General features: G+C 34.7%; 1 pseudogene; it reads left to right on the forward strand.

Annotated features, from left to right (window-relative positions):
- Positions 1-8,338: 8,338 nt before the first annotated feature.
- LOC150104373 (autophagy-related protein 101 pseudogene) lies at positions 8,339-10,993 on the forward strand (annotated as a pseudogene).
- Positions 10,994-17,449: the final 6,456 nt, after the last annotated feature.

Below are 17,449 nucleotides of genomic sequence, written 5' to 3' on the forward strand. Positions count from 1 at the left end.
TGTGCATAAGGATGATGTCAGTTATCATAATTATAAGCAGCAAACCAGAAGAATCATAAGGCTCTGAAAGTTAAAGATAACCCAAAAGAATTCTATCGTTATGTTGCAAGTAAAAGAAAGAAAGAATGTGGAAGAATAACTTTACTGAATGCAGATGGTACTCGAATGTCGGAAGCTAATGAGATTGTTCAATTAATGAATGCTCACTTTGCTAAGATATATCAACCAGGTGTATGTAGTATGGTGCACAGTGCTATTCTACATTGGATGAAGAGTTAGAGGTTCATGAAAATGAGGTTGAAAAGTGTTGCATAACCTGGATAAGAATTTGTTTATAGGGACAAATGGAATATCAGCATGTTTGCTAAAGGAATGTTCAGCCGAATTGGCTAATCTTTTAACCAGGCTCTATAATTTGAGTAGAGCCTCCGTAGCTCAGTATAGACGTAGCTCGGTATAGACGAAGCCCTTTGGTAGGAAAGACCTGGGTTCGATTAGTAGAGGGCTTTTTTTTTCTCCCGGAAACTCGGGTTTTTCGTCCTTCGGAACAGGCAAACCGGCCAGTAGAACACATGCAATTTACAGAGAAGAATACTTGGAGGCATAGGGTTAACCGCCTTATCCTCATATTACGGTTAAGAAATCCAAGGGTACTTGGAAGGCTTTGGGTGCTTAAATGCCTGTTAAAGCTACTGATGGATGGATGAATATATTTGAGTCTCATAACAGGAAATATTCCGTGGCAGTGAAAAGAATGTATGATAATCCTATTGCACAACGGCGGTGCAAAGACTGATGTATCCAACTATCGACCAATCACTATCTCAGGAGTGGCGGTGAAAATTTTGAAAATGTTGGTTAGGGTTTGCATTCAGAAATGGGTTGATAGAGAATCCTAATTTGGAATGAATAGCATGAGTTTAAGGGAATGTCACGTTTTAGCAATTTGCTCAAATTCTATAATAATGTTACCACTGAGTTAGACAAGGGGATTGGATACACCATGATACTTTTGGATTTTGCTATGGATTTTGACAGAATACAGCATGGAGAATAAATTGGAGAATGTGGGATGGGATTATTAACATGGATAAGAAGATGGCTGACTGTCAGATATCAAAAATTGGTATATGGGGGTAGGGGTGTGAATCTGCAAGATTAGAGATAACTAGTGGTGTACTTCAAAGAGGTCCATTGTTATTCAGTCTGTAAATTAATGACATTGATATGTCACATACAGTTATTTGCCGATGATGCAAAGATAGGTAAGGTAATCAGGAATGCTGCTGATATACAGTACTTGTAGAATGATTTGAATAGGCTGGAATTGTGGGTATGGGAAAAGAATGTCAGTTCAGTGTCAGTAAATGCAAAGTCATGCACTTTGGCGTGATTATATATCCAATGTTTGTAGGATTGGCAGGATTATGCTTGAAGAAACTAATGAGGCTAGAGATCTTGGAGTTTTAGTAGACAGGAAGTTGAAGTTCAAGGATCATATAGCAAATATTGTAGATACAACTCAAAGAATAATGACAATGCTCAAAGGAACCTTGACATGTAAATATAAAAGTCATTTTGCCTCTTTACAAGGCCTTGATAAGACCTCACTTGGATTATTGTGCGCAGGCCTGGTCTTCTGGTTTCCCTTGTGATTCTGATGTATTGGAGAGAGTACAATGGCAAATATGATATCAGGATTGTGATATACTGATTATGAAGACAGATTGAGAATTTGTTGGCTGCAGGCACTCTAGCAAACAGGAAAAAAGAGGAGTTATATGATTGAGACTTTGAGACTTACAAACTTCTGAAAGAGTTATACAGTATTTCAGTAGATGGAATTTTTCATTTTGTGTAGGGTGGGGGAAAGACGCGAGGGCATACATGGAAGCTGAGAATGAATCATGTTAAGAAGTGGGTAAGGGCTAGATTTTTCTCTGATAGAGTAGTGCGTGATTGGAATGGATTGCTGTTGGATTGGATGTTGTGTGTGTGCAAGGTATGACAACCGTTGCGAATAGTATGGCGTCCCTCGATAAGTTACTGATTCCCTTTTAATAATAATAATAATAATAATAATAATAATAATAACAACAACAACAACAATATCCTTAACCATATTCAATGTATTACAGTTAGAAATTTAAAACTCAAACAATGATGGTACATAGAATAGAATCTTACCTTGTAAGCATTCGCGAGATAGTCAGGTAAAAAAATGCTGTTAAAATCAAATGTGTGTACGTGTGAGTAAGTTAGTGAGTATATATATATATATGTAGAAAGTTTTTTACCTTGGGTATAATCTATGTTAAAGATACCAAGCTATTTTAAACTTGGTTTTAATCCATTTCCCAAGTAAGCAAACAGACAAGTAAGTCAAGTTTGTTTATATATATACAAATATATATAAACATATATATATATATGTTTATATATATATATATATATATATATATATATATAAACAGACAAACAATATATATATATATATATATATATATATATATATATATATATATATATATATATATATATATATATATGTATATATATATATATATATATATATATATATATATATATATATATATATATATATATATATATATATATATATCTTATATATGTTTTATTATACCTATATATAACATATATAGGTATCTTTAACATATATATATATATATATATGTTAAAGATACCAAGCTATTTTAAACCTGGTTTTACTCCATTTCCCAAGTAAGCAAACAGACAAACAAGTCAAGTTTGCGCCTGCAAGTGTTGCAAGTCTAGTTGACCCTGCACGTAGTGCAAGACCAAGGCAACTCATGGTAAAAGTAGAATAAGTTCTGATCACTAATCTTAATATTTACCCTTAATGCAAAGCACATCTCCTGGAGGAGATATATGATGCCTTGTATTAAAGGCAAGGGGCCACTACCGAGACTGGTTTCGACCTTATGAATAAGTAAAGTCGTCTCTAAAAATTCGGACGATCCCTAGGCCACTCAATTGTGGGCGAAAGACCATCCATCTGAGCGTTGGCTCCACTCAGTGATGGCCTTGCACCCACCACCGAGCAGAACCGCTCATATTCCGAAGAAAAACATTCACCGACAAAGCCACTCACCGGGCCGTGCCGGAAAACACTTTCCCCCGAGACTCAAATTGCTCCCTTAAGGCAAAAACCTTAAGACAGCGAACTCATAATAGTCCCCACCGGTTTCGACCTTTATATATTGAGGTCTCATCAGTGGGAGCCAGGCTAGAAATACCAAGATTTTAGTAATACAGAGCTTATAAGTATTATACCAGAACAAGTTATCATGAGGTGTTTTAAACCTTATTAAATAAAAATCTCAGGAGGAGATATAAATGTAGAAAGTATTTTACCTTGGGTATAATAAATGTTAAAGGTACTAAGCTATTTTAAACCTGGTTTTACGCCATTTCCCAAGTAAGCAAACAGACAAACAAGTCAAGTTTGCATCTGTAAGTGTTGCAAGTCTAGCTGATCCTGCACATAGTGCAAGACCAAGGGAACTCATGGTAAAAGTAGCATAAGCTCTGATCACTAATCTTAATATTTACCCTTAATGCAAAGCTCATATCTTGGAGGAGATGTATGATGCTTTGTATTAAATGCAAGGGGCCTTTTACTAAAATCTTGGTATTTCTAGCCTGGCTCCCACTGATGAGACCTCAATATATAAAGGTCGAAACCGGTGGGGACTATTATGAGTTCGCTGTCTTAAGGTTTTTGCCTTAAGGGAGCAATTTGAGTCTCAGGGGAAAGTGTTTTCCGGCACGGCCCGGTGAGTGGCTTTGTCGGTGAATGCTTTTCTTCGGAATATATGAGCGGTTCTGCTCGGTGGTGGTGGTGGGTGGAAGGCCATCACTGAGTGGAGCCAACGCTGAGATGGACGGTCTTTCGCCCGCAATTGAGTGGCCTAGGGATGGTCCGAATTTTTAGAGACGGCTTTACTTATTCATAAGGTCGAAACCGGTCTGGGTAGTGTCCCCTTGCCTTTAATACAAAGCATCATACATCTCCTCCAGGAGATGTGCTTTGCATTAAGGGTAAATATTAAGATTAGTGATCAGAGCTTATGCTACTTTTACCATGAGTTGCCTTGGTCTTGCACTACGTGCAGGGTCAGCTAGACTTGCAACACGTGCAGGCGCAAACTTGACTTGTTTGTCTGTTTGCTTACTTGGGAAATGGAGTAAAACCAGGTTTAAAATAGCATGGTATCTTTAACATTTATTATACCCAAGATAAAATACTTTCTACACACACACACACACACACACACACACACACACACACACACACACACACACACACACACACACACACACACACACACACACACACATATATATATATATATGAGTTTGACTAACTCGCCTTCTTGAAAATCTCCTAGGAAGCAGATTTTTTTTCGAAATTCATGTCGTTCCAACTAATTGGCATCATCAATACCAACTGAGCTACAGTTGTTCGTAAAGACAGTAAGATAAGTCATATTCCATTAGTATGGTACAGAAGTGGAGGAAACAAATTACAAGTCAGTATTTATGCACTGGTTGTAAACTCAGAAAAGTTGGTTTAGACGAGAATTCACAAGTGAATAGCCAGTGATATGAAAATGCAGGCAACATGGTTTTTAAAGAATTGTCTTAGAATTCTCTACTCGTTTTTTTTTTTTAATAGATGGACAGTTCAGTTAGGTAAGTGAGATACCTATAGTGAAATTACTTAACTTTCTAAAACCCTTTGTTAGAATATTGCACTGTGTTATTACAAAAATGAAGAGGATTTGAGAGTGGATAATAACACTAGTAATAAGCACTGCACAATGCATCAGAAACAAAAATTCATGCCAGTATGAAAAGTAATTGTCAATGCTGTTTCATTGTTGTGTTTAGTGTGTATAATCAGTTCATTAATCCACTTATTTAATGGACGCAGTCGTAAGAGGGGTATTTATCTATAATTTCGGTAAATAAAGACGAATTGTCCTTTAGTATTAGGTAATGAACCTTTGAATACAGAGCGCCATATGTATTTTCCCATGCAGTGAACTCTCATCCCGATAATAGTTTTGCTCACTGGATCTGTAGTGGTATTCCAGAAATTTGTCATCATTGTTTCTGAAATTGAACTTTAGATTTTAATTAGGCAAAAGTTGAAACACAACACGTATTGCTTGGTTGTATTTAGATACTTCATCCCTCCCCTATCCCGCACACACACACCCTCACAAAAGAAGAAAAGTAGACAGCTCTTAACGAATTAATGCAAAAGACACAGCATTCCCCACACGCATTGTGCATTGTGTATGGATGGCGAGTGTAGTAAGCGGTTTGCTTACTACCTGTTTATTCTTATTTTCTGCTATATGACTAGTTTTGAACGAGAATTTTAAATTGCTGTTCTTGTAATCAAATTCCACTTTGTTTCAGCAAAGTCTTTCTCCGCCACTGAAACGTTTCTCATTCTTTTCAATATCAATCCACACACACACAAGAGGGATTTCAGAACGAAAAAGCATATTAGTATTGTGTGTGTGCGTGTGGTTGGGGACAAATAGCATAAAGTTATGGTAGATAAAGTGGCGTAATACCTAGCATACAACAGCGCGGGATTAATCATTAAGTAAAATAAGTACTTGCTTAGGGTGCAAAGGGAAGGAGAGGGGCCATAGAGTTTTTCTCGCTAGCTATCATGCCCTTAATTCTCTTTAACTGCCACACTCACTTTAGTCGAACTTTTTGTAATTACAAAAAGTTCGACTGCCATATACGACTTTAATCTGAATTGTTAAAAAACGTTTTCTTTGGTATGGTGTGTAACTAAAGTTTAAAAGTTTGAAGGTGTCCGACCTAGACTTCGGTTTGCCTTATAATCTTGGGAGGGTAATTAAAAATCATTTTCAGTAAATTTTTGTATTTGCATTTTTTGCCTTATAATAACCTTATTAAGAAATGCATAAAACAGTGTTGAAAATTCGTACTTTTTCTGTAGCCCTAGTTATAAATAAAATAAAACATTTTTATTTAATATAGTTATGAGGTCTGGTAGGAAGAAAACTAAATTTTCAATCTCTCATTTCATCTTCTGCACTTATTAAGTCTGAATGTCATATCAGTTAAGCAATGGAAGGGAACGGACACGGTCAATTGGGCAACGACGAGTGGGCGTCGGACATCTGGGCAACAAAATAATAGATCAAATATGCAGTGCTATTCTATTGATCTACTACCCGGTAAATTTAAATAATATTTTTTTTTTCAGAAACGAGTTAAAAGAACGGTATAAACATAAAATTTGAAAAATTTTGCTTATAATTAAGTTTATTTTTATTGTAGAATTACGAAATACTATATTTACGATATTTATGAGTCTAGGGAAACATGATTATTCCTGTAGAATACTTAAATTATGAATTCCATCACAATTTGAACGTTTTTTATTGGCTGATTTTCTATCAGAACAGGTCGACCCAATGAGAATATTCATTTTTGGTTGTGAAAGCCATGCAGTGTGGAGCCAAAGCATGAATGAATTATTTGTGAATGGCATATTTTTACTTTCTCCCCCTCTTTTTGCTCAAATTTTTGTTATTTTGGCTAGAAAGGATGGAGATCCTGTTCCCCCCCCCCCCTGTTTTATATTGTTTACTACCTAATAACACTCTTGAAACATACACAAAATTATTTTATATGATAGATGAAATGTGGCCATTACTTGATCCCGAAAATATAAATGTTGATTTAGAAATTGCCATTCATCGAGCTTCTCGTATAGTATTTCGCAAACTAACATAAATGATTGCTTTTTTCATCTCGTACAAAACCTTCGTAAGCATTTAGCTTCAGGCAAACTTTTAACCAGATACAATTCTGATGCGGCAACTGGGCGACGATCAACTGGGCGATAGCCAAGTGGGCGACGGTTAATTGGGCGACCTTTATGTGGGCGACAGAAACTTACAAATTTTTGCACCTTAGTAGGGATATGATTTGGCGGATTTTTTTTTTATTTTTTATAAATATTGGTAAAATATATATAAATATAAATATGGTTAAGACTTATGAGGTATGAGTTATAAGTTATGAACTTATGAGTTATGAGTTATTTCCACATAATTGAAAAAAAATAATAAAAATAAAAATAATCCAGACCTAACTACCTAAGCTTACCTGCGTGAATTTTTCTCCGATGTTCTAATTTTCGATAAATTAAAAAAAATTATTTTTTCGAAGAACTGATCATTCGAAAAACTTACTTTCGAAGAATTGTATCATATATCAAAATTTGTAGGATCATTTAAAAAAGAGATTGTTAAAAAGAGGGGTCCGAAAATGATTTAAAAATGAAAAGGTATAATTGCACAGTATTAAAATAAAGAAAAAATATAGTTTTTAATACATTTATTAATATTATTTTGTAATCAATAAACATATTTACACATGTTACATATATACATTCAAACAAAAAAGTATATGAAATTCAAAACAAAATTTTTATTTTAAAGTTATCAATTCATATTATAGTTATATGCAATACCACATAAATATTCTATTATATTTTCCCTATCGAAATTTATAACTTTTTTTTCAAATTTCTTTGGTCAGCTTCATCGTAACGTCTACGTTTGTGCTGATGTTGAAAACCTGCTATTGCTGTTTCATAATCAACATCGTATGTTTTTTTGAATTTTTTTGCAGTCCATTTATAAAAATCCACAAATTTGGGTCACTTGTGCTACTGCCAAAGCTCAATTGCAAATTTTGATAACAGGTTTCCTCAAAATTATTTGTCCTATCGCTTCCATTTATTGTTCTTTGGTACACATACCAAACGTTTGAGGGAAAAATTGATGGAGCCCTGGTTCTATTATTCCTTAGACGATCTATGTATGTTATTTCTTTCATAACATTAGTGTGCAGTTCATCAGAAGCAGTACGAACATAAGTAACATCAACAAAGTCACAATTAACATCTTCAAATCCCATAATGCCTATTGAATAACTTCGTTCTTCCTTATAATGAAACTTTCCAAGAGTTCGATGAAAGAGAATCGTGTGAAACACTGCGGCCACAGATTCCTGAACTTGACGTCCCTCCACAGACAATTCAAAAACGTGATTTCTAGCGTTCATCCTTCACAAACTGACCAACGATCTGAACTTTTTATATTTTTTTTATTTTATTTTTTTTTAAAGTTGCAATAGACTATTTACAAGCAATTAATAGACTCAAAGAAAGTGTTAGGAACGTAGCAAAAAAAAAAAAAAGTTCAGATCGTTGGTCAGTTTGTGAAGGATGAACGCTAGAAATCACGTTTTTGAATTGTCTGTGGAGGGACGTCAAGTTCAGGAATCTGTGGCCGCAGTGTTTCACACGATTCTCTTTCATCGAACTCTTGGAAAGTTTCATTATAAGGAAGAACGAAGTTATTCAATAGGCATTATGGGATTTGAAGATGTTGATTGTGACTTTGTTGATGTTACTTATGTTCATACTGCTTCTGATGAACTGCACACTAATGTTATGAAAGAAATAACTGCATTTTGTGAAGCCTTAAGAAACACAGAAAGTTCACATAGTGGAGAGATATCTCTAGATCTATGTATGTATTCGTAAACCATTTTAAAATTGGTTAAAAGTTCATTGAATAAATGATTCTCAAGTTCAGAAATAGCGTAAATAATATCTTATTCTGGAACGAAAGCAAGTGAAGTGATCATTTTTGAATTTAAAGCGAATTGCGCATCAGAATTTTATCTGGTTAAAAGTTTGCATGAAGCTAAATTCTTACGAAGATTTTGTACGATATGAAAAAGCAATCATGTATGTTAGCTTGCGAAATACTATACGAGAAGCTTGATGAATGGCAATTTCATAATCAACATTTATATTTTCGGGATCAAGTAATGGCAACATTTCATATATCATAAAATAATTTAGTGTATGCTTCAAGAGTCTTATTAGGTAGTAAACAATATAAAACAGTGAAAACAGGATCTCCATCCTTTCTAGCCAAAATAACAAAAATTTGAGCAAAAAGGGGGGAGAGAAAGTAAAAATGTGCCATCCACAAATAATTCATTGATGCTTTGGCTCTACATTGCATAATGTAGAGCCAAAAATTAATACTTTTGGCTCTACAAATTCACGACAAAAATTAATATTGTCATTATGATATAAACAAAAATATTTATTAACTAGCTGACTCAATTTTTTGCATGGAAAATTTCTATAAAACTTCTATACAATTTCGTAAATCAACACAATAAAAATAAACTTAATTATAAGCGAGATTTTTCAAATTTTATGTTTATACCGTTCTTTTAACTCGTTTTTCAAAAAAATATTGTTTAAATTTACCGGGTAGTAGATCAATAGAATAGCATTGCATATTTGATCTATTATTTTGTCGCTCAGATGTCCAGCGCCCACTTGGCCCATTGTCCACTTGACCATCGCCCAGCCGGCGGCGCCCAGTTGACCGTGTCCCTGTGACCACTGCCCTGTGTTGAAGGCCTGAGTTGACCTGAAAGGGTATCTCATTTGGGTCCTATATATATATATATATATAGTGCATATATATTCAGTACGATTAATAATGCACCCTTTGGAATAACATCCAGATCCTCCTTCTTAGTTGTTATTCCAGCGTTAGAGACTGCTACTTTGGGCTCTGGCTTCTTATCAATATGAATTTTGCTTTTAAGTATCTAATTTGGAGAAAATGACATCGCGTGTTACGTGGAAGCAAAAGGCATAAAAATATTTTAATAGCCTTTGCAGAAATTTCAAAATATTCTTCCTTTGTGGAGATCCAAAAGCGTATAAGGCTTTTCGCATTAAATTCCACTTATGTGGAGTCCCTTGTAAAATTCATAAACTGTTTACTGCATTTAAATCTCTGTATTCAATACAATTTTATTGTCTTAGTATATAGTAATTTTAAATAAATTCGCATACGCTGTCTAGTACTCTTCGATGGCAAATGATCAGCTTCAAAATCTGTTTTTACCCTCCTTAAAAATTACATTCCCGTTTACAAACGTTTACCCATGGCTTAATTAACTTTGTAAAATGCGTCAACTACGAAGAGAAGATTGTAGGTGTTTACGCATTTTTTGCATCAAGTGCGTCATGAAAGTGGGTTGGTGATTATATAAATTTCAGACATGCTAAATGAAACCAGACTAGTTCTTACCGTATTCCATTTTACATGTACCGTATATTCTTAGAGATATTGGGCTATATGGGATCTGCATTATCAACTAACTAGGAGTGTTCTTGTTGGCTCTAAGTATCGATCCTTTTCTTAAAAATTTTTAGCAACTCATACCGCAAAGAAATCACGCTTTTTTTAAAAAAATCTTTTTTCTTTTTTGTATAAAGTATAATTTAGCGTTATCTTCTAGATTTCATGCTCTTGCTATGGCCATAAGGTGCTTACACCTATTAAACGCCTCCGCTTAAACGGGGGCGCTGTCTGAATTTCGAAAGGTACGTTGGCGTTTTTGTCGGCACACGTAGGTTAGGAGTGAGTCAAAGGTATTTAGAATGTGATGTGGTCGAAAGAGTAATAGCAATTAAGTAACAGTCATTAACTGCAAGTGACTTCGAATTTCAACCTAAGTCGACATAACTCTGGCAGAAGAGAATTTATCATCGATGATGATGACGTCATCTATGTGGGAATGTAATCTTGGGAGGAACGAAGTTAATAATGATATGCATGGCAGAAATCTTACAAATGAAAATGAAACTTAACACAGTTGGCGCACCCGATTTTTTTTTTTTTTTGACTTTGCATTTATAATTTTGTTCTTTAAAAAATGTCATAAATATTCTATAAAAATTTTAAATTATTTAATCCTAGATGTAAGACCATATGGAAGCTTTGAATCAAACTCTGATCATTATATGGTAGTGGCAAAAATTCGATATAAACCTAAATGACTAAAAAACAACAGAATTACAAAATTTCTTCATTACAAGATCGCCATACTAGGCAACAATATAAGAAATGCACTGATTTAAAAACAGAAACCATTCATGAATCAAATGACACGGAAGAGGAATGGGAAAATCTGAAACAAATCCTGACAAAAGCAGGAGACAGAACGCTTAAGAATAAAGAGTAAATGGAATAGAAAGAGAGGACTAGGAAACTGGGACAAAGAAATGGAAAAGATAATAAAAACAAAAGCAACGACAACAACAACAACAACAACAAAAGAGATGAAAAGAGCCATAAATGACTAAGTATGAGCAACTGTGATTCCGCTCAGCTCAAAAATTCCACTGATTCCACTTTCTGGCACACAATTTCTTATATCGCAGCTTTTTCTACCATAATTTCCTGATGACCAAACGTGGAACTTCCGGGAATTCAAAAGAAACTTCCGTAATTGTGAGATGGCGATTTTCGTGAATTTTCGTGTTCGCTCTTTCCCACCAAATCGTCTGTCACCACACTTACCGGTCATTGCTCTCTCCATCGTGAATAGTGTTGCTCCCTCATTTAACCAAACGACACCATTTCCTAACCTAACTGTCACTGTTTACGTTAGGCCCGTAAAACCTTACACAGTCGTCGTGAATTTCTGCCGCAGTATTGTTTATGCCAGCGTTTCTCAAACACTTCCTACGACGGAACACTTCACAAATCCAAGAAAATTTAACGGAACACCTTGGTTAGAGTCGAGTATCATCGGTCTCATATTCAATGTAAAGCTAAGCGCACACTATCGCCGAAGCAGGCTGTATCGCATCGCATCGCAAAAATGCTACAGCGCACACTACAGGAGTGCCGGGCCGCATCTCATCGCATTGATCTTGCTTGTGACCGCACGTTTCCTAGAATAGATACCCCCGTACTTCACTCGCGCTCGGAGGTGTCGACGACCGCGGGCGGCTGAGTCAAGGCCAGCGCATGTTGGCCTTAATAGCGCAATCCACACGCAAAGTGAGGAGGGCCTGATTTTCAAGCATGTTTGAACTTGTCACAGCATTTAAAACCATTCAAGGCTCATATCAATTTTGATAATTTTTCACGGAACACTTATTCACTTTCCGCGGAACATAGTTTGGGGAAACCCTGGTTTACGTCAACAAAAATGTATCACACCACGAACCTCACAACTGCGAGGTTCGTGGTGTGATATTTATTTGGTGTAAAGATTTATTTATTTATTTATTTTTATTTTTTATCACAGCACTCATTATAAATTATCCAAAGAAGACAACAAACGATAACGGAACAAAAATAAAATAGTCAACAGTTAGCGAATGCGTCACTGTATGCTATCAAGCATGTGCGATCGTTCTGCCATGTCTTATTTGGCGGTAAATTCTGAACGGACCTTTCTGGACGCACCTCGTAGTTTGTTTATTTAAGAAGGGCGCAACAGTGTGCACGATGAAGAGCGCAGTGACCGGCCAAGTGTGGTGACAGACTACTAAAATTACGAGACAATAAAATATTATCTCGTAGATTAAAAAAAAAAGAGAGTAGAACAAGTAAATACTTTCAAATACTTGAGATGTGGACTTATCATATGAAGATGTAAACGGCATGATAAACAATATATTTGAACCACAAAAGCACACTAGAATCAAACTATATAATGTCTAAACCAACTTTATTATATGGAAGTGGAACATAGAACCATAAAAAAGAAGAATGAAAAACAGATTCAAACAGCAGAAAGGAAATTTTGCTTAGAAAAACATCTGGATACACCAAGTGGATACACCATAAAACAAATGAAATTTTACAATCCCTGGATATAAAACCAATTAACTACTGTACAAGTAAATATAAACAAAAATAACTAGAACATCTAAATCGAATGGACAAAATAGCAGACTGCTAAAAATACTATACAGATATAAAATAAATTGAAAAAGAAGAATTAGACCAAGAAAACTGTGGCATGAGACCTAAAATCTATGATAAGAAGAAGAAGAAGAAGAAGAATTTTGTTCTTTATTCTTCATCTAATCGAGCAGAATGTATGTCCCGTAGCGAAATAAAATATTTACCTGTTTAGTAAATTTACCTGTTAAATATTTAGCAAGTTCAGTTTGGTATTAATACCAAACTGAACTTGCCCATCATTTGGATAAATCTTGTATTCATGCCAGTAAACTTTTTATTTGTTTGTTTGTTTGATATTGTTGAGAGCTTGGTCACCTCAGCAGGAACTTCATCCGTGGTTTTTTTCAGCTTATGGCACAGATCTCAGTATGGAGTACTCATTTCAAGACTGTTTTTTGTGGGGTGTGGGGAAGAAGCATTTGTCATTCGTACTTTTTCATAAGATCATATACTTCACGTGAGACACTTGGTCTAGCGTTATTATTCAGAAATTATTATTATTAATTATTATTCAGAAATGAACTTCCTGTAATATGCTGCTATCACAGGCGAGCCTACAGGTACTCTATCTCTGTCACTACATGCTTGAACTGTTGCAAGTAATGCCGTGTTTAAATAGTCAATGCTTAATTCTTGTAAATTGTTTGGTAGTTTCTTTGAAATTGCACCAAGGGCATTAATAATAAATGGAATGAACTATATATGTTTCAATCTCCATCGTCCTATTATTATTATTATTATTATTAGCAATTACAAAATCTTTTGCTACTACATTATTGTAAACCACATTATTGACTTCATTGTGCTTTACAAAGTCTTCAATTATAGTGATAGATCTTTCTGAAAGCATAGTATGTCTTTTTAATCAGTAAATATAAAAAAGAAACAACATCACTCTTGGAAGATTTAACGAACTAATCAACATTGCATTAGACAAAAACTAACTTCTAGTGATTGTTTTTATAGATTTCTGAAAGGCATTCGACATACTCATACATAAAAAATTACTAGAATTGATAATACGTTGGAACAGACGAACCCATATTTGCATGGTTTAAAAACAAACTACAAAACAGAAGGCATATCACATATAGGATCAATCCACTTTGAGATTGTCGCTTAATTATTGGAGGCCTGAATGCCTTGAAAAGTTTCGTTTAGGTTTTAACCCCCTTAGAACACATGGTACTGGATTTAGAGCCTTTCATGAATTACTTTTAAAAATGCACTTCATCTTCACCGAATATATTTGATTTTCTTTACATCTCTGAAAAATTTGCATGAGTGAAGTTGTGAGCTGTAATCCAGTACTGGCCTGACCAGATTTTATAATAGTATGACAACTCCCGTTCCCCTACAAGTGTTTTTTTTTTTTTTTTAAATTTAACGTAGAATTCGCTAAGCATGATGTGTTACCAGTATGATTCCTGAAGTTAAATGCCCTTTCATCTAAAAGTCTGCCCATTTAACATATATTAATTTATCATTTAACAAACTTCCAAATCATGGCTTCCAGTTAATGCTTCTTATTATATCCTTAAACGTAGAGTTTTGAAATTAAGCCCTATGCTTTTTAATTACTAAATCTTCCTTCAGTCTTAATTCTCCTTTCAAAGTCAGTTGCTAACTAGGACAGAGGGATTTAGATAAGTAATTTGATCTATTATGTCATTAAGTTTTCTAGTAATTAGATTTTTATTTTATTTTATTAGATTTTTCCATTAGATTAATTACTAAATTTTAAATCTCTCCTCTCTAGTTAGTTTTGCGTAGGTTACATTTTGCTTCAGATAACTATCGTAATTTGCTCTAAAAAATGACTACGTTGTATTATCAACTGTTTCATTCCACGCAAGTATCTGTACTAAAATCATCCCTTAATAATACACGGGCTTTTCCTTTCCTATCTAAGTCACAGTTCCAATAATATCATCACTATTTCATCCACTATGATAACCACACGCCCACTCTCAACTGCACAGACGGGCTCTGTAGCTCACTCAGTATCGACGATTCTCTTCGGTTGGAAAAACCTGGTTACAATCCCGTATAGCACTCGAATAATTTTTACACGGACCTTTTAGTTGCAAAGCAGGCAAACGGCCGAAGAACACACGCAATTAAGAAATGGACATTATTGTCTAACACCAGAGGCTTAATGGATATTCGTGATAATCGCGGGTAACTATAATGTCTTCAGAAGTAATCAAATAGGGAAAAGAGACGAGAATATCTTATCAGAGAAGATTTAGATTATGACATAGATGACACCGAATTCCTAAAATATTGGAATTGCAGCTGTTTGGAATTACAGCCGAAGTAACTAACGCTGTAATTCCAAACAGCTGCAACGACAACTGTGCCGACTCCCTGTCTTGAACTCCTTCTCCTCTAGGATATCAGTGTCATTCATGTCATAGTCCTTTCCTGATCAGATGCTCTCGTCTCTTTTTTCCCTATTTCACTTCTGACGACATTATAGTTACCAGTATAATGTCGTCAGAAGTGAAATAGGGAAAAAAGAGACGACATTATAGTTACCAGTACGTATTCATGAATATCCATTAAGCCACTAATCAGAAATCCCATAATATGCAATTTTTCTAGATAATAGTTTAAACAACAATGAGAATATTCTCGAGGCTTTAGTATTTAAGAACCTGATGTCATTTACAGTACGCATTGATGCCCACTTTTGCCTACCTAATAGTACTGCTCATTTTGATGACTTTAATTGTTCTTGCTTCATATGTACATTTTGGTTTCAACATATCAGTTTCTCAACGAGAATCCGTTGCGCAGTCATTATCGACCACTCTGACTAGAAAGATCTGTGTTTGAATCCTGACACGCAGGAGAGGGTAGCTGCAGGATTTTTATTTCCCAGTAGCTCGGTTTTTCATTTCATAAAATACGCACTTGAACAGACATGAAGTACTGGCCTTATAACCTTAATTGCTTTAATCGTGATGGTTAAATTAAAGCAACTAAGTTAACGGTTTGTAAATATCTGAGTGAACAAACTTAAGTTCTTCTGCATCATATTCAAACTCGCATATATATATATATATATATAATTTTTTTATTTTCATTCCTTTTTTTTATGTTTCTTATACAAATGCTAGCATGTTTGGTTTAAAACTAAATTTAAAATATTAACTATTAGACAATAGGCATTGATCGGCTTGTGATAAATTTAGCTACTCTTTACACTTGAATAGCTCTTAGCGGTATTGCTATAATAACTTTTAATATAACAGAGAAATACTTTTTCAGGAACATTTAGAAAATATGCTTTCATACTTCTGATCAGCAACATCTCGTTATTTCCGATTTGAAACGTTGATCGGCTTGTGATAAATTTAGCATCGATAAATATACTTTAGTTACCGAAGACACTGGTATTAATTGACAACCTATAAATGTAGCAAAAAGCAATAAAATGAGCTGTGTAAGAATATATAGTAATAAGAATATTGTAATAAGAAGTGTATAATATGAATATCGTTTCTACTCTGTGCCCTACATCATTAATCCACAATAAGATACTTGAGTCGAATTTCAGTTCAAAACGAAGCACTCCAGAGAGAGAATTTTCATTAAGTAATTTATCATCAGTATTGACCACTGAAGTGATCTTTTCTTCAGATTACTTCAGTTACTTTTCGAATAGCTAAAATAAATAAATAAATAAAAATAACGAGATGGAAATAATGATAATGAAAGTACTAAATTAGCGTATATATTCTCATATTACAATCATATCCCAAAAAAGTAGTAACTAAACAGTGACCGTAGAATACTAATAATCTAATTTATCCCATATACTCTACGCTTCGATGCTGCTGGTTTCGTTAATGAACGACTTGAGCCAACAGACAGAACAGTCTGCTCAGCCGGCAGAAAGCAAGGAAGTGAGTGACACGACTGCTCTTGTAGACTGTAAATTATACTTGAATAGGAAGATAACTGGAGATTGTTGAGATTGTCTCCTCTAGCTAGAAGAACATCGCATGTTGTGTTTTCCGTGCCAAAATAGAAATTGCCCTGTCTTCGTTGTTCTGAAGGAAGCGTTAGTTACTCCACACCAACTTAGCAGCTGTCCATGCCATCTCTTTGCCTTTCCCTCTTCCTAACGACGCTCGGGAACATATCCAAGGTCACGAAACAGACATGACTCGAAATTTCTGGCGACTTATCCTGTTCATTTGAATATTTTCCCGCAGAAACTGAGGAGCTAATATTACCGAATATTTCAGGTCAAAATTGCTGCTCTCTTTCTTAGATTTATTTATATCATAAAAGTGATCTTTTGTTTCCTGAATGTGCCTATCTGATTCTTTCCTTATTTAAAACATTTCAGATCATATTGTTTCTATTTTTGAAATTTCTGTTGATACACGTCTCGACAAGTTATGTAAAATCCTACTCGCTGCGTAAAAAAATGTACTTTCCCAAAACCACGATTTTTTTAAAGATATGTCTCAATAAGTCAGTAGGAGTTCACTGCATAAAGTGGTGCTGCATTATTT

Source organism: Typopeltis vanoorti, chromosome 8, assembly GCF_054136105.1.
Source record: "Typopeltis vanoorti isolate ZY-2024b chromosome 8, IOZ_Tvanoo_1.0, whole genome shotgun sequence".
In the NCBI taxonomy this organism is placed as follows: Eukaryota; Metazoa; Arthropoda; class Arachnida; order Uropygi; family Thelyphonidae; genus Typopeltis; species Typopeltis vanoorti.